This window comes from Rana temporaria (assembly GCF_905171775.1).
Source record: "Rana temporaria chromosome 2 unlocalized genomic scaffold, aRanTem1.1 chr2c, whole genome shotgun sequence".
Taxonomy (NCBI): Eukaryota; Metazoa; Chordata; class Amphibia; order Anura; family Ranidae; genus Rana; species Rana temporaria.
In genome coordinates, this window is record NW_024404408.1 from 114138 (window position 1) to 136287 (window position 22150).

The following is a 22150-nucleotide window of genomic DNA, read 5'->3' on the forward strand; positions in this document are numbered from 1 at the left end:
TTACTGTCTGAGGTCTGCACTACTGGGGGGTTACTGTCTGAGGTCTGCACTACTGGGGGGGTTACTGTCTGAGGTCTGCACTACTGTTGGGGTTACTGTCTGAGGTCTGCACTACTGGGGGGGTTACTGTCTGAGGTCTGCACTACTGGGGGGGTTACTGTGACGGTATCGGTATGATATCCCCGTCAAGCATTCCCTCCTCTCCATACAAGAACATCACAGGATTCCCCACACATGAGTCAAGACTGGATGCTGGAACCAAGACACTTTATTGACACAAAAACTCAGCTTATATGTGGTTACAGCCTGTTAGGAACGCCCCCCTCACACAGTGGGGTTTCCCATACAGATTATAGGAGACAAGTCGGAGCCGACCATGCAGACACGTTTCTTTAGATAAAGACATCAGGGGAGTTAATTAATACACTGAAGCAATCAGAATAATTAACATACTACTTCTCTAATCATTTAGCCTGATGATACAATACTCATCTTTTAAGGGTAAACACAGATCTTCTTTACACAACACAATAGATCAATTAACCTTTAGAATAGTGAGGGGACATTAGCACGTCAATAACCGGTCAGAGGAATGAATCACACATGAAATTCCTTTCTACCTCTACAGACATGGCTAGCAGGGAGCAGTAAACTGAGACATATAGGCAAATGTATCACAATGGCCCCCCTTTTGCTCCCTGCTCCGGCAAATCCGGTTGGACCTTTCCTGGTCCAGTAGGGTTGACGGGTTTAGAGCTTTTAGTCCGAGGTTAACTCCGTTTGGCATGACTGACCTCCCTTGGCAACTGCTTCAGACTCAGGTATGTCACCGGGTCGTCAGATCACACGCCGGTCAGTCCCCAAGCCTTTGTGCGATCTGCAGAGTCACCAGAAGTCAGTGTGAAGACAGCGAATGGGTCTGTGCGCCGCCGTCTAGGTGTCCCGCTATGGGAGGGGGCAGGTTATGGCTCTGAAGTGACAATCACAGGAGATTCATAAAAAGAAAAAGTTATATTTGTTGAAATGTTGTATCACTGATGCTCAGAGTCCAGGGGGGGGGGAGAGGGGACTCAGAGCCCCATAAGGTCAGCCACCCCCTGCTCCCTCCGCAGCCGCCAGTTCTCCTCTTTGAGCTTCTCCAGCTCCATCTCCAGTTCATGGAGCCTGGGGGGGTCAGCCTGCTGTGACCTCAGGTGGTTGTTCTCCTCCTCCATGCGGCTTATGCACTCCTCCAGCTCTATGTACTCACGGATCAGCTCCTGCTTGCTCATGTCCTGCAGGCTCTCCACGTGGTCCTTCATCATCAGGAACTGGGTGGTGGTGTAAGGGGCCACCGGTGGGCCCTTGGCGAACATCTCGGCCCGCATCTGGGACGCCCGCTGCGACTCCCTCTCCTCCAGTCGCTTCTTCTCCTCCCAGGTCAGCTTGTTATACGGCTTCCAGGACCTCTTCTTCTTGAAGGGTAGCTGGCGGTGCCTCTTTCTGCCCAGCTCCCTCCAAGGCCCCTCCGGCTCATGGCTGTCGCCCATGACCAGCTGACAATGGTGTTCCCTGTTGTCCGTAATAGCAGATTGTACCATGAGGGCTTCGTAAGGGGTGCCCAATGGTTCTTCCCGACCCCGCTCCTGGGGATCCCAAGCCGAGTCTACACAATGGGCTGCTGCTGGTGGGCGGTACCCAGGTTGAGACCAATTTGACCTGGTGTTGTCATTCATGGGGCAATTCTGCTTGAAGTGACTCAACTGTTTGCACCGGAAGCAGCGTTGTTCGTTGTCCTCCTGGCGTGGATAGCGAGGGCTAGATGTCACCGGTCTGTTAGGAGGTTGGTATCTAGCGGCTGGTGGGTGTGAGGGCACCGTTTGTGGTGGAGGTTGTTCCTGTGGTGTGATCTGGTTCGTCTTGCGAGTATCCGCATATTCATCCGCCAACTTAGCGGCCTCTGGTAGAGTCATGGGCCTGCGATCTCTCACCCAATCTTTGACATCCGTCTGGATGTGATTGTAAAATTGCTCCAGGAGCATTAGTTGCAAAATGTCCTCTGCGGTGGTGGCCTGGCTGCTGTTAGCCCAGTTAGAGGCCGACCGGGACAACTGGCATGCCCATTCCGCATAAGAGTCTTTCGTGGTTTTGCGTGAGTCCCTGAACTTCTGTCGGTGGGACTCTGGGGTTACTGCATAACGAGCCAGGAGTGCTTCTTTAACCCTGGCGTAGCTATGGATATCCTGATCTGGCACGGTCCGGAAAGCATCAGAAGCTTTGCCTGACAGTTTGCCTGACAATATTGCAACCCACTCTCCTCTAGCTATTCGGTGCAGGTTACATTGTCGCTCAAAGTCTGCCAGGTAGTTATCAATTTCACAGTCCTTTTCATCAAAAGCTTTAAAAGCGCTAAACGGAATCTTCCTTGCGTCTGCTGTGCTGTACTCACTGTTTGGAGAAGGTGCGACTGCTGCCAGTTTTAACTGTAGCTCTGCATCTCTTATTTGTTTATCCTTCTGTAGTTCTGCGTTTACTAACAGGTCCATCACTTTCAGCACCACATCCGGCGTTGGGTTCGGGCCGAACCACGCTAGATTCTCTCTCATTAGCTTGTTGGCTGGCGATTCCTCCTCCTGAATCCCTGGTGTCTCCATCTCTTGTACTGCTGGCGTTGCTGCAATCCCGTCCTCCTGGTCTAGCTCCATTGATTCTGCTATGATGACCCGCTTGGTTTTGTTGCTAGCAATCCTTCCACGAACTTCCAGTAGTTCTTCCAGTGTCTGCTTGGAATCCGGGTGTAAAGGAGAGTAGAAGGGAAAATCCCACTGCTACCAACCAATTGTGACGGTATCGGTATGATATCCCCGTCAAGCATTCCCTCCTCTCCATACAAGAACATCACAGGATTCCCCACACATGAGTCAAGACTGGATGCTGGAACCAAGACACTTTATTGACACAAAAACTCAGCTTATATGTGGTTACAGCCTGTTAGGAACGCCCCCCTCACAGTGGGGTTTCCCATACAGATTATAGGAGACAAGTCGGAGCCGACCATGCAGACACGTTTCTTTAGATAAAGACATCAGTGGAGTTAATTAATACACTGAAGCAATCAGAATAATTAACATACTACTTCTCTAATCATTTAGCCTGATGATACAATACTCATCTTTTAAGGGTAAACACAGATCTTCTTTACACAACACAATAGATCAATTAACCTTTAGAATAGTGAGGGGACATTAGCACGTCAATAACCGGTCAGAGGAATGAATCACACATGAAATTCCTTTCTACCTCTACCCATGGCTAGCAGGGAGCAGTAAACTGAGACATATAGGCAAATGTATCACAGTTACTGTCTGAGGTCTGCACTACTGGGGGGGTTACTGTCTGAGGTCTGCACTACTGGGGGGGTTACTGTCTGAGGTCTGCACTACTGGGGGGGTTACTGTCTGAGGTCTGCACTACTGTTGGGGTTACTGTCTGAGGTCTGCACTACTGGGGGGGGGGGGGGTTACTGTCTGAGGTCTGCACTACTGGGGGTGTTGACGCCACTGCAGTGGGGGGATGTGAATATTACAGTGGGGGGGAGATGTGGATATTACAGTGGGGGAGGGAGATGTGGATATTACAGTGGGGGGGGGGTAGATGTGGATATTACAGTGGGGGAGATTTTTTTTTCTGCTGATCCGAAAAATGATCCGATCCCTGACTCCTGATCCGAGGAACGATCCAAACCGTGAGTTTTTTGATCCGTTGCACCCCTAATCAACATTGGCTGTTATCTGATCGCTCAGCTCCTGCACACTCAGCCAAATGAACGATCTATAGCTGTGTATTTATTGAGAACAGTGATGACTGATTGCATAGGAAAAATGTGCACCTGATGAGGTGTGCTGGAAGAGGGAGGGGAGATGATGCAGGGTGTGTCCAGGAAGTAATGGAGAAGTGATTATACAGCGAGCTGGACACTGAGGTAAGGGGGGTGTAAGATGAAGAGAAATAAGTTCATTAATGGTATATTGTTACATAGGGGGTCTGGGATTTAGGGGGGACTTATCCTTTAAGTCAGCAATGTGAGGGGGTGCAGTGTTTGGGATGCACAGTGGCCCAGATTCAAAAATCAATTGCGTCTGCGTAAACATAGTTACGCAGCGCAATTGCTTACTTGCGCCAACATTTCGAATGCTCCTGATTCAGGAACCTCGTTACGCCGACTGTAGCCTAAGATATGACTAGCATAAGGCTCTTATCGTAGGCTGCATTCTTACGATGGCCAGTAGGGGGGCGTTCCCGTAGTGGCCAGCGTATAGTATGCAAATTGCATACCAACGCCGATTCACAACCCTACGCGAGCCCTGCGTACGCAGTTTACGTCGTTTGCGTACGTCGGTTTTTGCGTAAGGCTGCCCCTGCTATTAGCAGGGGCAGCCAATGATACGTATACCCGTCGTTCCCGCGTCGCACTTTTGAAAAATTACGTTGTTTGCGTTCACTTTGAAGCAAATGACGTCCTTGCGACGTCATTTACCGCAATGCACGTCGGGAAAGTTTCCCGACTAAGCATGCGCACTATGCTCGGCGCGGGAACGCGCCTAATTTAAATGATCCACGCCCCCTACGGGATCATTTAAATTACGCACCCTTACGCCACGTAATTATGCGCACACGCAATTTATGGAGCTACTGCTCCGTGAATCAAGCGTAGCACAGGAAATTTACGGAGGCGCAGTGTTAAAACGGTACACTGCGCCTACGTAAGAAATGGGCAAGTCGTACCTGAATCTGGGCCAGTGTTTATAGATTAGTGAGGGGGGAGCGGTGAAAGGACGCAGTGAGGGTCTGCGACAATAAAGACCGCTCTTGGACAGATTGTCACCAACAACTGCCTGGTGAGGTCTAATGACCACAAAGCTACAAGATAAGATGTAAAATGTCCCAGAAGGGGGCGCTCTGTCAGGGGGGGACAGAGAAGAGCGATCTGGAGATCTGACCTCGGAAGGAACAGTGATGGGAGGTGTACTGTAGATCTGCTTCATTGCCGGGTTCACCTCCATTACCACCAACAAGTGATCTTCCATATACCAGCAAAGACAAGTGTGACCCCAAATCTCATCCAGTCACCTTACATGAGAACATGTCCCCCCCATCCCCCATCCTGTGTCAGGGTGCAGAAGGAGGATCTAGTCTGCCGGTCTGTAGTAAGTATGGTGGAGAGGAGGGGGAGGGGTATTAGGAAGGTCATGTATGTCAGCTGTGCTGGATCATTAGAGGCCCCAGACCTGCAATCCGGACAGTTCAGTGTACAGACAGAGGGGGGATTTACTAAATAGGATGTTCAAAGAAATTTCCCCCAGAGATCAGTGAATGTGGTGAAATGTCACTTTGTAATGAATATCCAATCACGTGCAAAGAAATAAAACACATGGAGTTTTACTTACACGTGATTGGATGATGGAAGTCAGCAGAGCGCCGCCCCATTCACTGACCCCTTGTCTACCAATGTACATTCTTTATCCTTCTGGTATTCAAAAGGTTAATAGAGAAAATAGCTTTGTGTTATTCCCAGCCAGTGATTGGCCGTCATGTAGAAGTGATCGGAGCAGCTGGGGAACCGGCCAATCACAATACAGACAATGTGTCACCCCTCCCCCCTGCTATTTCCTGCCGTGTTTTGTCTAGGAGGTCCAAGATGGTGATTGTCAGGTAGGAGGCGCTTGGAGAACATCCCATCCCCCGATATTCTCTGTCATGAATGACAAGAATTGTGTCACCTCCGGGGTCACCGCTGTCATTCCCGACTACTGTAGCTGGTCATGTACAACACAATATATAGAGTAGAGGGGTCAGCACTATTGTAATGTACAACACAATATATAGAGTAGAGAGGTCAGCACTATTGTAATGTACAACACAATATATAGAGTAGAGAGGTCAGCACTATTGTAATGTACAACACAATATATAGAGTAGAGGGGTCAGCACTATTGTAATGTACAACACAATATATAGAGTAGAGGGGTCAGCACTATTGTAATGTACAACACAATATATAGAGTAGAGCGGTCAGCACTATTGTAATGTACAACACAATATATAGAGAAGAGAGGTCAGCACTATTGTAATGTACAACACAATATATAGAGTAGAGAGGTCAGCACTATTGTAATGTACAACACAATATATAGAGTAGAGAGGTCAGCACTATTGTAATGTACAACACAATATATAGAGTAGAGGGGTCAGCACTATTGTAATGTACAACACAATATATAGAGTAGATGGGTCAGCACTATTGTAATGTACAACACACTATATAGAGTAGAGAGGTCAGCACAATGTTATAGTCATAGTGCCCCTTATACTGCTGGTCAGGGGGGACAAATGATTTGGGTCTGTGGTCAGCAGGATGAAAACAATGTTCAGCCATAGTGGTCAGTGGGAGGAGTCTGTTGTTACAGACTCTGGTATCGGGGTACAGGGATGTGGGGGGTCAGACAACACACGGGGTATCACCTTCTGTTGTATATCCACAGAAATCACCCAGCACGCTGGCAGATTGTCAGGAGAACCCCAAGTTCCCACCCCAGACAGGGGTAACAGCTGTATAACAGCACACACACTCTATTATCCCACCACTGCCATACACATGACAAGGAGGGAAGCCCCCCGGGAACTAGAAAACCAGGAGAGGACCTTGTTTGGTGGAGGAGGGAAGGAGAGGGAGATTATTGGTAGCCAGTAATACCAGCTGTGATAGACTTGGCACAGCCTGCAATACCTCTGACCACCACTAGAGGGAGACTCCGCCCATATCTAGCTGGCTGACCACAAAGACTAGAGCAGTCTAGTAATCAGCAGACACTTCTTGGGTTCCTCAGGCTCCCCTACAATAGGGTGACCAGACGTCCCCGGTCTCCGGGGACAGTCCCCTGATAAAGTACACGGTCCCTGGACAAAATCTGCAACCGGATTCAGAGGCAGCGCCTATACCCATTGCTTACAACCTAGTTCTAGCAGGACATGCAGCAATGTGAATATCTATACAGCATAGCAGGGATTGGTGGACAAGCCGGGGGGGGGGGCGTATATGGCCACAAGTGAGTGGAGCTGAAAAAGTTCTGATGATGGGGATGGGCGGGGCCGATATTCAGAGCCTCACCCCCTTTGTCAAACAACCTGTGCATAGACAAAAAGCTGGTGTTTATACATTGGTGGGCGGGGGGAAGGTGGCAGGGGGCGGGACCAATTGTAACTACTGTATGTGTACCAGCAGCGGTGTATGATTCAGGTTTATTATACACCGCTGTGGGTGCGTATACTGTAGTTACAATTGTCCCCGCCCCCTTCCTCCTCGCCCACCAATGTATAAACACTGTTTGTCAATGCAGGGTTGTCTGATAAAGGGGGCGGAGCTCTGCATATGATCCCCGCCCATCCCCAACATCAGAGGTTGGACTTGACAGCTTCACTCACTGTCACTGCTCAGGTCACTGCCATAGGGTGCAGATCGAGGGGGCAGTACAATGGGAAACCCTGGGGGGTGTTTGGACATCCGTATTGGAGATCAGCATCTCCGTCCAGCATCCTTCCCTGGGGAGCTACTGACCCCCCTACAGAGCAGAACATATAGAGAGACCAGCTGTACCCACCAATCACTGTGCCCGCCAATCACTGCGCCCGCCAATCACTGCGCCCGCCAATCACTGCACCCACCAATCACTGTGCCCGCCAATCACTGCGCCCGCCAATCACTGCGCCCGCCAATCACTGCGCCCTCCAATCACTGAACCCGCCAATCACTGCGCCCGCCAATCACTGCGCCCGCCAATCACTGCGCCCGCCAATCACTGCGCCCGCCAATCACTGCGCCCGCCAATCACTGCGCCAGCCAATCACTGCGCCCGCCAATCACTGAACCCACCAATCACTGAACCCACCAATCACTGAACCCACCAATCACTGCGCCCGCCAATCACTACACCCAATCACTGCGCCCGCCAATCACTGCGCCCGCCAATCACTGCGCCCGCCAATCACTGAACCCACCAATCACTGCGCCCGCCAATCACTGTGCTAACCAATCACTGAACCCAACAATCACTGCGCCCACCAATCATTGAACCCGCCAACAACTGCACCTACCAATCACTGCACCCAACAATCACTGCACCCGCCAATCACTGAACCCACCAATCACTGAACCCTCCAATCACTGAACCCTCCAATCACTGAACCCTCCAATCACTGAACCCTCCAATCACTGAACCCACTCAGAAGGCGGATCCAGGATGGTGGAGCGGCACTGCCTCCGAGTCACCAAACAGACACAACATCTGAAGGGAGAAGGTTTACTCACTCTTCTATCAGAACTCCATCTCAACTGTCTGCTGCACCGACCTCTTCTCCCCTGCAGAGTCCTCACCATCTCCAGCCTCTTCTCCTCTGCAGAGTCCTCACCATCTCCAGCCTCTTCTCCCCTGCAGAGTCCTCACCATCTCCAGCCTCTTCTCCTCTGCAGAGTCCTCACCATCTCCAGCCTCTTCTCCCCTGCAGAGTCCTCACCATCTCCAGCCTCTTCTCCTCTGCAGAGCCTCTGGCTCTAATCAAGTGCTTCAAAATACACCCCCCCTGCTTATCCCCGCCAGAGTGATTCATGTGTCTGGCGTCCTGAAAGGGGTCGCCACGGGCCGCCACTGGTGCAAGAATATTGTTTTTTGTGGAAAACACAGGCACAGCAGCCTATTCAAATGAAGGGGCCACAAGTGTGACCCAGAGCTAAAGGAGATGTATGGCCAAAGCTTGTTTGTCTGTACTTCTCCTATGGATCACAGGGGTGCAGTTTGTTCGGCACTCCTGTGACCCGGATTCAGCCGACAACGGGCTGAAGTCTGCTGTTGGCTGATGTCACAGAGCTGGCTTGTGCTTGAAAAACCACTGCGCAAATACCACGTGACATAAAACAATTGCAATTTTATTCTCTAGGGTCTCTGCTAAATATATATACAATGTTTGGGGGTTCATTTTCTAGCAAACAAAACTGATTGTTACTTGTAAACAACAAATGTCAGAAATAGGCTGAGACATGAAAGGGTTAATCATAATAAAATATTGACATGAATTGTACATTATATGATGATTATATATCGGGGGGTTTCACCATTTCACGGGACATACTGACCACCATTGTACACCATGAAGAAACCTCCACTCACTGACCACGCCCACTCACTGACCACGCCCACTTGCTGGTCACACCCACTTTTTGGCAACACACACAGGTAGCGCACCCCATCCCCCATCCAAGTTTTTTCTCTATCTTATCTTCTTAACATTTGGTAGTCATATCCCAAACATTCTAATGCCGCGTACACACCATCACTTTTTGTGATGAAAAAAAACAACATTTTTAAAAACGTAATTTTAAATGACCGTGTGTGGGGGAAAACGTAGTTTTATGTCTTCTGAAAAACAACCAAAACAAAATTCGAGCATGCTTCAATTGTTTGTGTCGTTTTTCAAAACGTCGTTTTTTGTGTTACAAAAAATCACCGCGTGTAGCTAAAACAATGTTTAAACTGAAGTTTTTAAACCCGCGCATGCTCAGAAGCAAGTTATGAAGCGAGCTTCAATGGAAAAGAGTGCTGAACGTAACCGCGCTTTGCTAGAGCATTGTGAAAAAACGATGGTGTGTAGGCAACGTCGTTTTTGAAAATGAAGTTTCAAAACATTGTTTTTCTTCACAAAAAAAAATACGTTTTTTTTTCATCAAAAAAAACGACCGTCTGTACGCGGCATTAGAAGTATCTTCTAAGAATCTTTGAGGAAAAAATGCCGATGTCCGCGGTCATTGTGCTCAGTAAAGAAACAGGCGGTATTGGACTGGTGCTCAGTGGTGGGATGGGGGGCTCCGAGGGTACAGTATGGTGGACAGGGGGGAAGTGGGGGGACAGAGAGGGGACAGGGGGCAGTAGGGGAACACATGGGAGGATGGGACAGTAGGGGAACACATGATAGGACAGGGGGCAGTAGGGAAACACATGGGAGGATGGGACAGTAGGGGAACACATGATAGGACAGGGGGCAGTAGGGGAACACATGGGAGGATGGGACAGTAGGGGACACATGATAGGACAGGGGACAGTAGGGGGACTCATGTACCCCTACTGACCCCTGTCCTCCCATGAGTCCCCCTACTGTCCCCTGTCCTATCATATGTACCCCTACTGCCCCCTGTCCTCCCATATGAGGGGGCAGTAGGGGGACTCATGGGGGGACAGTAGGGGGACTCATGGGAGGACAAGGGGCAGTAGGGGGGCACATGGGAGGACAGGGGGCAGTAGGGGGACACATGGGAGGACAGGGGGCAGTAGGGGGACACATGGGAGGACAGGGGGCAGTAGGGGGACACATGGGAGGACAGGGGGCAGTAGGGGGACACATGGGAGGACAGGGGGCAGTAGGGGGACACATGGGAGGACAGGGGGCAGTAGGGGGACTCATGGGGGGACAGTAGGGGGACTCATGGGAGGACAGGGGGCAGTAGGGGGACTCATGGGGGGACAGTAGGGGGACTCATGGGAGGACAGGGGGCAGTAGGGGGACACATGGGAGGACAGGGGGCAGTAGGGGGTCTGATGGGAGAGGGGGCATTGGAAGGAAATAGGGGAGGACAGGGGGCACTGGGGGACAGAGGTGTGGATGGGTTGTAGTGGGGTGAATTAGGAGATGAATACCTGGCGGATGGTCCCTCTTGGCTCCTCTGTTGAGTCTTCTATGATCGGGTGACTTCTGACTCTTCCCAGCACGGTCTCCACAATCAGGGGAAAGTTCTCCTCCGTGTCCCCGATGGAAGATGGAGGCTTCTTGTCCTGGCTGAGAGGTGTGAGGGACGTTCTGTGTCTGCACTACGGATCTGGGAAGACTCCAATCACATTGTGAGCCAGCTTCCTCACAGGGGGCCCCTCCCCCACAGACGACTCAGGGCCATGCTGACTACAAACACAGGACAGGGCGTGGATCACAAAGAGGACCCCTCCCCCATTCTCTGGGATGACACAATAGAATCTCATTCCAGGTTGGTCATGTGAAGAAGGTTTGTTGGACGTTCTTCTGGTTAGTGGAGGGAAATGAACGTTGATTATTGAGCGCAGTGAGGGGAAGATTGGGAGGAGCAGGATGGGGAATGTTTCTCTCTCATATTGCACCCCCCGGGGGATCACCTCATACACTTCATCTTCTACATGTGCTGGACGCCATGACACTCATTTCTTGGGGGAAACTTTCTCCCGGAGATCTTGGAGGAGATGAAAGGAATGTTGTACGAGGCATGTGTGAGACGAGGCACATGACATCACACGCCCCGCCTTCTGCATGCGCGGTGTAACATACATTTTCATACTGGTGGTGTGGGGGAGGGGAGGTACAATAAGGGCTTCAGCAGGGATTGGATGGAATTGGATCCATGTATTGGCTTGCTGGTTGTACACGGGTCAGTCTATTGATCGATTTGTGTACAACCAGTCCGTCAGGTTTTTCCTGAATCATCAATACCACCGGCTATAGGCGGCAACACCAATCATTGTATTCTGATGGTGGGGGAGGGTCTCCTCTGTCAGAGCATAATAGCACAGCGGGAGGGATTCTCAGCAACATGTAAAAACACAAAGGCCCAGATTCTCAATGGACTTACGACGGTGCAGCGCCATGTACGCCGTCGTAAGTCCTAATCTGGCCCAGCGTATCTATGCGACTGATTTTTAGAATCAGTTACGCATAGATATCCGTGAGATCTGACAGGCGTAAGTCTCTTACGCCGTCGGATCTTAAATGCAATTTTTTTTTGCCCGCTAGGTGGCGCTTCCGTCGATTTTCGCGTGAAGTATGCAAATTAGCTAGATACGCAAATTCCCGAATGTACACGCGGCCGACGCAGTAAAGTTACAACGTTTACGTTAGGCTTTTCCCGGCGTAAAGTTGCCCCTGGGTCTATGAGGCGCAGCCAATGTTAAGTGTGGCCGTCGTTCCCGCGTCGAAATTTTAAAAAGTTACGTCGTTTGTGTAAGTCGTCTGTGAATGGGGCTGGACGTCATTTACGTTCACGTCGAAACCAATGACGTCCTTGCGACATCAATTGGAGCAATGCACACTGGGATTTTTTACGGACGGCGCATGCGCAGTTTGTTCGGCGCGGGCACGCGCTTCATTTAAATGATACACGCCCCCTACCCGCCGAATTTGAATTACGCTGCATGATTTACGCTACGCCGCCGCAACTTTACAGGCAAGTGCTTTATGAATAAAGCACTTGCCTGAAAAACTTGCGGCGGCGTAACGTAAATGAGATACGGGCCAAAGTAGCCAAAACCCGGGACTACGTAGAAACATCATCCACACTTCTATTAACCCCTCCCATACCGGACACCCCTCCCCCTCTCATACCGGACACCCCTCCCCCTTCCATACCGGACACCCCTCCCCCTCCCATACCGGACACCCCTCCCCCTCCCATACCGGACACCCCTCCCCCTTCCTGCCCAGGACAATTTTCAGATTTCAGCGCTCTCATGCCGCGTACACATGAACGTTTTTTCGGCATGTAAAAAACAACGTTTTTCAGCCTCTAGAAAAAACGACGTTTTTTTCCAACTTCATCATTAAAACGACCTTGCCTACACACGATCGTTAAAAAAAATGCTCTAGCAAAGCGCGGTGACGTACAACACGTACGACGCACTATAAAGGGGAAGTTCCATGCGGATGGCGCCACCCTTGGGCTGCTTTAGCTGATTTTGTGTTAGTAAAAGACGATTTGCGCTTTTCTGTCTGTTACAGCGTGATGAATGTGCGATCTCCATTACGAACGCTAGTTTTACCAGAACGATCGCTCCCGTCTCATAACTTGCTTCTGAGCATGCGCAGATTTTTCACGTCGTTAAAGCCCACACACCATCATTTTTTACAACCCGAAAAACGACATTGTTTAAAACGTCGTGAAAAAATAGAGCATGTTCGGATTTTTTTTGTCATTTTTCAGAACCCGAAAAATGCCGTGAAGCCCACACACCATCGCTTTAAATGAAATTTTTTAAAAACGTTGTTTTTTACATGCCGAAAAACGATCGTGTGTACGCGGCATCACACTTTGAATGACAATTACTCCGTCATGTAACACTGCACACATAGGACATTTGTATCATTTTCTTCCCACAAATAGAGATTTCTTCTGGTGATATTTAATCATCTCGGGGGGTTTATTTTTTGCAAAATAAATGAGAAAATTGCAAAAAAAAATTCTTAGTTTCTGTTACCGTATTTATCGCGGTATAACGCACTCCCGCGTATACCGCGCACCCCTAAAGTTGCCCCCAATCCTGTGGAATTTTTTTTTTTTTTGTACTTACAGTTTTGGTGTCTTGCGCGGCGTCCATCGGCGGCTTCGTCGGGTCCGGCGTCCTTCTGCGGCTTCGGGTGTCCTCTTCGTCGGGTCCGGCGTCCTTCTGCGGCGTCCTCCCCGCTCGTTTCCCGCGCCGAGTTTTGAATACTGCGCCGACATATACAGAGCGCAGTACACTCGTGTATTGTCGGCAATGCTCGACTACCCGCGCTGACGTCCTGTACGTCCAGGACGTGAGCGCGGAAGGAGCCGAGACTGCCCGACTATACCCGAGTGTACTGCGCTCGGTATATGTCGGCGCAGTATTCAAAACTCGGGGGGGGGGGGGAACGGCGTATACCGCGCACCCACGATTTTGCCCTGATTTTCAGGGCAAAAAAGTGCGCGGTATACGCCGATAAATACGGTATATAATTTTACAAATTAGTAATTTTTCTTCTGCACTGATATTCAGGGCACTGATATTCAGGGCACTGATGGGCACTGATAAGGGGCTGCACTGATAAGGGGCGGCTCTGATATTCAGGGCACTGATGGGCGGTGATAAGGGGCGGCTCTGATATTCAGGGCACTGATGAGAAGACACTGATGGGCACTGATAAGGGGCGGCTCTGATATTCAGGGCACTGATGGGCACTGATAAGGGGCGGCTCTGATATTCAGGGCACTGATGAGGGGCGGCTCTGATATTCAGGGCACTGATGAGGGGCGGCTCTGATATTCAGGGCACTGATGATCGGTGTAAACAATGTACTCTCTGTGCCCTATCAGACCCACCAGTTATCTCCTCTCCTTTCCTCACACAGAGACAGTGCATTAGGAATAGAAATGCCGATAACCGGCAAGTCTGTTTACATGTGACCTGCTATGATTGGACACAGCTGATCACATGGCAAAGGGCCCTTGTTGTTGACCCTTTACCCCAATCTGTGATCACAGAGCACACCCAATGCGCGCCCCATGGAGTTTGTGGGGGGCGCGCGTGTATTCACCACTTACCAACCACAATACATCTCTATACATTGGAGGTTGGAAGTGGTTTATCGGGATTACAGATGAAGATATCGGCCATGACCCCGGCGCCGTTCTTTTCTGCAGGCGGTCGGCTTTCTCATGAAATCTGTCTGAGGCGCTCACAAGCCGCTGGACTAGTTTCTGAGGCGGCGGCCTTACTGTTTCCGCCGGTTCACCCGAGAAACGATCCGATGTGGCCAGCTGCTAGCATTGGCCATCAAAGCGTTAGAACTCTACTCCAGTGATGTGAACTCATGGCATGCAGAGCCCTCTCTGTGGGCACACCAGAGCTGCCACCACTGCCCGCCCTGTGACAAGGGGAGAAGCGAGCGTGGGCTGTCAGTGTATTTCACCCGCTCACCCCCTTTCTCCCATCAAGCAGTAAACTCTGATTCCTCCTGCCTCCCAATTGGCTGCAGCCATGGACCAATGAGGAGCCAGGACAAGTGCACCATGGGACATGTAGTCCCAGAAGACTATAGCTCTATTTTCATCAATTAAAGAAAAACTACAGCCCCAGCATGCCCTGCAAAAATAGGAGGAGGGGCAGCCTGGCGCCCAGGAAAAAAAGGGCAGAGGGAGACGAGAGCGAGAGGAGTGCAGAGACGAGGGCGAGAGGAGACTAAAGCCACAACAGCCCCATGAGAAGAGATTTGAGGTCTCGTTGACACCAGATCTCTCCATAAAGAGGACCTGTCACCTCTTATTTCTATTACATGAGATTTCCATAAAGAGGACCTGTCATCTCTTATTTCTATTACATGAGATCTCCATAAAGAGGACCTGTCACCTCTTATTTCTATTACATGAGATCTCCATAAAGAGGACCTGTCATCTCTTATTTCTATTACATGAGATCTCCATAAAGAGGACCTGTCATCTCTTATTTCTATTACATGAGATCTCCATAAAGAGGACCTGTCATCCCTTATTTCTATTACATGATCTCTCCATAAAGAGGACCTGTCATCTCTTATTTCTATTACATGAGATCTCCATAAAGAGGACCTGTCACCTCTTATTTCTATTACATGAGATCTCCATAAAGAGGACCTGTCATCTCTTATTTCTATTACATGAGATCTCCATAAAGAGGACCTGTCATCTCTTATTTCTATTACATGAGATTTCCATAAAGAGGACCTGTCATCTCTTATTTCTATTACATGATCTCTCCATAAAGAGGACCTGTCATCTCTTATTTCTATTACATGAGATCTCCATAAAGAGGACCTGTCATCTCTTATTTCTATTACATGAGATCTCTCCATAAAGAGGACCTGTCACCTCTTATTTCTATTACATGAGATCTCTCCATAAAGAGGACCTGTCATCTCTTATTTCTATTACATGGAAGGTTTATATTTCTTGTAATAGGAATATAAGTGATAAAAAATAAAGGGACGGTGTAAAAATAAAAAGTAAAATAAATAATAATAATAAAAATAAAAAGATTTAAAGCGCCCCCATCCCTCCCTGCGCACAAATGCTTAAAGTTACAGTGTTAAAAAAAAATAGAATGTAAAGTAAGTGCCCCCCATTCCGTTTTTTAGAAGACATAAAACAACGTTTTCCCCCACACACGGTCAATTAAAGTGACGTTTTTAAAACGTCATTTTTTTTCATCACATAAAGTGATGGTGTGTACGCGGCATTAGAATCAGGTTACGCATAGTTCTCACTAAGATCCGACAGGTGAAATTGACTTACACCGTCGGATCTTAGGCTGCAATTCTAGGCCGGCCGCTAGGTGGCGATTTCATTGCGGTCGGCGTAGAATATGCAAATGACTAGTTACGCCGATTCACGAAGGTACGCTTTGCCCGTGGCTCTAAATTTATGTAGTTTCCGTCGAGATACGTGGCGTAAAACTAAGGCTGCCCTCTTGGTGGTCTAGCCAATGTTAAGTATGGCCGTCGTTCCCGCGTCGAAATTTGAAATTTCACGTCGTTTGCGTAAGTCGTCCGTGAATGGCGCTGGACGGCATTTACGTTAACGTCAAAACCCATTACGTCCTTGCGACGTCATTTAGCGCAATGCATGTCGGGTAATTTTAGGGACGGAGCATGCGCAGTACGTTCGGCGCGGGAACGCGCCTAATTTAAATGGTGCCCGCCCCATTTGAATTAGGCGGGCTTGCGCCGGGCGGATTTACGCTACGCCGCCGCAAGTTTACAGGCAAGTGCTTTGTGAATCAAGCACTTACGCTGTAAACTTGCGGTGGTGTAACGTAAATGGGATACGTTACGCCGCCGCAGCGTAGCCAGATTCTATGTGAATCTGGCCCAGAATGTAAAGTAAGTGCCCCCCATCCCCCGTGCTCACATGCAAATGTGAACGCACACGTATGTCCGGCCAGCGCTCGCACCACACATGTGAGGTATCACTGTGATCGTCAGAGCGAGAGCAATAATTCTAGCATCAGACCTCCTTTGTATCTCCAAAATAGTAACCTGTAAAGGCGTTTAAAGCGTCACCTATGTCGATTTATAAGTATTGTAGTTTGTCGCCATTCCAGGAGTGTGCGCAATTATAAAGTGTGACATGTTGGGTATCTATTTACTCGCTGTAACATCATCTTTCACATTATACAAAATAATTGGTGTGACTGTTGTGTTTTTTTTTCTACAAAAAACTGCATTTGCAAAACCGCTACACAAATACTGTGTGATATAAAAAATTGTAATAATCACCATTTTATTCTCTAGGGTCTCTGCTAGAAGTAAAATGTTTGGGGGTTCTAAGTCATTTTCTAGCAAAACGTACTGATTTCAATTTGTAAACAAAAAAAGCCTGGGGGTGTCAAGCGGTTAAAAGGGGGGAGGGGTTCTCTTTAGATTGTAGTGAATGAGAAGCACATGGCACTGAATGACTCCAGATGTGAGTCCCCCTCCCCCTCTCTCTTTGTTTGTAGTCAGCATGGCCCCAGGACGTCTGTGGGGGAGGGGCCCCCTGTGAGGAAGCTGGCTCACAATGTGATTGGAGTCTTCCCAGATCCGTAGTGCAGACACAGAACGTCCCTCACACCTCTCAGCCAGGACAAGAAGCCTCCATCTTCCATCAGGGACACGGAGGAGAACTTTCCCCTGATTGTGGACACTTGTGAGCCGGAGGAAGAGAAGCCGAGAGGTGGGAGAGATTTCCCCCTTCATGTCCAGTCACCGTGCTGGGAAGAGTCAGAAGTCACCCGACCATAGAAGAGGAGCCAAGAGGGACCATCCGAGAGGACCCCAACCATAGAAGACTCATCAGAGGAGCCAAGAGGGACCATCCGAGAGGACCCCAACCATAGAAGACTCATAAGAGGAGCCAAGAGGGACCATCCGAGAGGACCCCAACCATAGAAGACTCATCAGAGGAGCCAAGAGGGACCATCCGAGAGGATCCCAACCATAGAAGACTCATCAGAGGAGCCAAGAGGGACCATCCGAGAGGACCCCAACCACAGAAGACTCATCAGAGGAGCCAGGAGGGACCATCCGAGAGGACCCCAACCACAGAAGACTCATCAGAGGAGCCAAGAGGGACCATCCGAGAGGACCCCAACCATAGAAGACTCATCAGAGGAGCCAAGAGGGACCATCCGAGAGGACCTCAACCATAGAAGACTCAGGACACCATCATCCAGGTATTCATCTCTCAATCAGTACCACTAACTCCCCCCACCCCCCGCTATCTTCCCCATCCACCCCTTTTTTCCACCACTGCCTCCTTGTCCACCTCTCTACCACTGAACACCAATGCCCCCTTTCTCTCTACTGAATACCTATATTCCCATTTTTCCTAAAAAATCACTAATGTCCAACATTTCCCTTCATTGAATATCCCCCCCAACCCCACTGACCACAGATAACGGGCATTTTTTTTCCCCTCCCATTTACCTCTCACTTTCCACTTGTCCACCCCACTTCCCTGTCACCCCAACTGCCTCCCTGTTCACCCCATTTCCTCCCCGTCACCATGTTGTATGTTACTAGACTGCTCCCTAACCGTTCGAGTTCACCAGATTGTATGTAAGATCTGTATCTGCCTGTGTGTGGTCAGCCAGCTAGATATGTGTGGAGTCTCCCTCTAGTGGTGGCCAGAGGTATTTCAGGCTGTGCCAAGTCTATCACAGGTGGTTTTACTGGCCAGTAGAGATGGACTTGAGCGTTTTTCGGAACCCCACGTGCCCGATCCCGCCAGGAAGCCGGCATCACAAAGCACTAATCACAGGCAGTGAGACATTTCCCGATCCGCAGCGGCACAGACCAGGAAATGTCTCACTGCCTGTTATTAGTGGTGTGCAATGCCGGCTTCCTGGCGAGATCCTGAACATGCCCGAGCCCATCTCTACTGGCTACCAATAATCTCCCTCTCCTTCCCTCCTCCACCAAACAAGGTCCTCTCCTGGTTTTCTAGTTCCCGTGGGGCTTCCCTCCTTGTCATGTGTGTGGCAGTGGTGGGATAATAGAGTGTGTGTGCTGTTATACAGCTGTTACCCCTGTCTGGGGTGGGAACTTGGGGTCCTCCTGACAATCTGCCAGCGTGCTGGGTGATTTCTGTGGATATACAACAGAAGGTGATACCCCGTGTGTTGTCTGACCCCCCACATCCCTGTACCCCGATACCATAGTCTGTAACATCAGACTCCTCCCACTGACCACTATGGCTGAACATTGTTTTCATCCTGCTGACCACAGACCCAAATCATTTGTCCCCCCTGACCAGCAGTCTAAGGGGCACTATGACTATAATATTGTGCTGACCCCTCTACTCTATATATTGTGTTGTACATTACAATAGTGCTGAACTCTCTACTCTATATATTGTGTTGTACATTACAATAGTGCTGACCTCTCTACTCTATATATTGTGTTGTACATTACAATAGTGCTGACCTCTCTCTACTCTATATATTGTGTTGTACATTACAATAGTGCTGACCTCTCTCTACTCTATATATTGTGTTGTACATTACAATAGTGCTGACCTCTCTACTCTATATATTGTGTTGTACATTACAATAGTGCTGACCCCTCTACTCTATATATTGTGTTGTACATTACAATAGTGCTGACTCCTCTACTCTATATATTGTGTTGTACATTACAATAGTGCTGACCCCTCTACTCTAGATATTGTGTTGTACATTACAATAGTGCTGACCCCTCTACTCTATATATTGTGTTGTACATTACAATAGTGCTGACCCCTCTACTCTATATATTGTGTTGTACATTACAATAGTGCTGACCCTTCTACTCTATATATTGTGTTGTACATTACAATAGTGCTGACCCCTCTCTACTCTATATATTGTGTTGTACATTACAATAGCGCTGACCGCTCTACTCTATATATTGTGTTGTACATTACAATAGTGCTGACCCCTCTACTCTATATATTGTGTTGTACATTACAATAGTGCTGACCTCTCTACTCTATATATTGTGTTGTACATTACAATAGTGCTGACCTCTCTACTCTATATATTGTGTTGTACATTACAATAGTGCTGACCTCTCTACTCTATATATTGTGTTGTACATTACAATAGTGCTGACCCTTCTACTCTATATATTGTGTTGTACATTACAATAGTGCTGACCCCTCTACTCTATATATTGTGTTGTACATTACAATAGTGCTGACCTCTCTACTCTATATATTGTGTTGTACATTACAATAGTGCTGACCCCTCTACTCTATATATTGTGTTGTACATTACAATAGTGCTGACCCCTCTACTCTATATATGGTGTTGTACATTACAATAGTGCTGACCCCTCTACTCTATATATTGTGTTGTACATTACAATAGTGCTGACCTCTCTACTTGTGGTCAGTCGGTCACCCAGCACTTGCCCCATCTAGGTTACAGGCAGGCGGGTGACAGGCAGTGGGTGGGCGTCTCCTCCTCCTATGCGTCCAATAGGATTGCCTCTCATTTCAAGCAATCAGATGACGGGTCTCACAACCTACTTACTGATTGGCGGGGAGGAGAATCAGTGTGAGAATGGAGAATATTCATTCGCTATCGTCACACAACTGGGTGGGCTCAGAGTGCTCTGCACCCCAAAGCCCACCCTATTTTGAAGCCTATTAGAGCCTCGGGCTCTAATAATGTGCTTCAACTCCCCCATTGAAATCCATGCATCCGGCACCCTGAAAGTAGATTAGGGGGCGGACGCATGGATCGGGGGGCGGCGCACATGTGCACCTAATGGACGTGCCACCACTGTTAGAAGGGCCGCTGTTAGAAATTGCAGGGGCCCGTACAGCCTACCTGATGCCCCCCTAGAAAATATCAAAACAATATTTTCACTAAAAATACATGAAAATCATTATTAGTGGACACAAACATTCCATCATACATAAAAAAACATAAATTCCATCTTCAAGACAAAATTCTCCCTAAAAAATAATGTACAGTACATATTCCACTAATTCCCAGTTCAAATTGCCCCCTCCCCCAATCCCTTCCTCACCCCCAAAAAATCCCCCGCCTAGCACACATCCTATTTCTTCTCAAACTTTGTATCCTAGCACAAATCTTCTCCTCCAAATCCCCCTTCCCAGCTAAAATCCCCTCCAATTCCAGCTATTACCCCAAATTCCCCCACCCCCTCCTGGCACAAATCTTTCTTCAATCCCCTCCTAGGACAAATTCCCACAAATCCCTCCTCCCAGCACAACCCCCTCTAAATTACCTTCTCTATCCCCCCAGCACTAATCTCCCACCCCACTCCTAGCACAAACATCTCCTCTCTTGGCTCAAATCCCCCCCAACCCTGCTCCTAGTACATATCCCCCCACCCATCCTCCATTCTTGAACATATCCCACTCCCCAAATCCCCATTACATTTCCCAGTACAGATAGCCACCCATCCCCCCCCCCCCCCAACTTACAGGAGGAAGTCACTACAAAGCCAGGAGGAGGTGTCCTGTGTTGCGCTCTCACCGTCACTGTCAGAAGAGCGTTCATCCATACCGCACATGAGACAGGATCGCTCTTAGGCCCCTTTCACATTGAGGAGTTTTTCAGGCGGTAAAGCGCTAAAAATAGCGCTGCTATCCCGCCTGAAAAACTCCTGCACTGCAGACTCAATGTGAAAGCCCGAGGGCTTTCACACTGAGGCGATGCGCTGGCGGGAGACAAAAAAATCTCCTGTCAGCAGCATCTTTGGAGCGGTGAGAGGAGCGGCATGTATACCGCTCCTTCACCGCTCCTTCCCATTGAAAACAATGGGAACCGCGGCAATACCGCCCGCAATGCGCCTCTATAGAGGCGCATTGCGGGCGATATTAACTCTTTATCGGCCGCTAGCGGGGGTTAATACCGCACCGCTAGCGGCTGATACCCGCGGCAATTCCGGCGGTATAGCGCCGCTATTTTTAGCGGCGTTATACCGCCACCGCAGGTCCCGCCCCAGTCTGAAAGGGGCCTTACTGCAGATTGCATTTCTCTGGACACACACAGTTTGATTACCGCCCCCCAATCTCCTCCAAGGGCTGCTCACCTCCTAGCAGGAGGAAATGTGGATGGGGGGCGGTAATCAAACTGTGTGTGTGTGTACAGTGCAATGCGATCTGCAGCAAAAACGATCCATGTGCTCTACGGAGGAGCGCTCTTCTGACAGAAGGCGAGAGTACAACACAGAGCACTTCCCACATTGTACCCCATACCCATTCAGATAGGGATGCCAGGATCTGGGGTCCCCTTGTTAAAGAGGTCTTCCAGTTTCCAATAAGCCCCCTACCCGCATACCCCCA

At 49.1% G+C, this 22150-nt stretch overlaps 1 protein-coding gene across 1 annotated transcript in view; it reads left to right on the forward strand.

Moving 5' to 3' along the window:
* LOC120921543 overlaps positions 1-22150 on the forward strand; it is a 167361-nt gene that overhangs the window by 38521 nt on the left and 106690 nt on the right. The window lies entirely within an intron of this gene.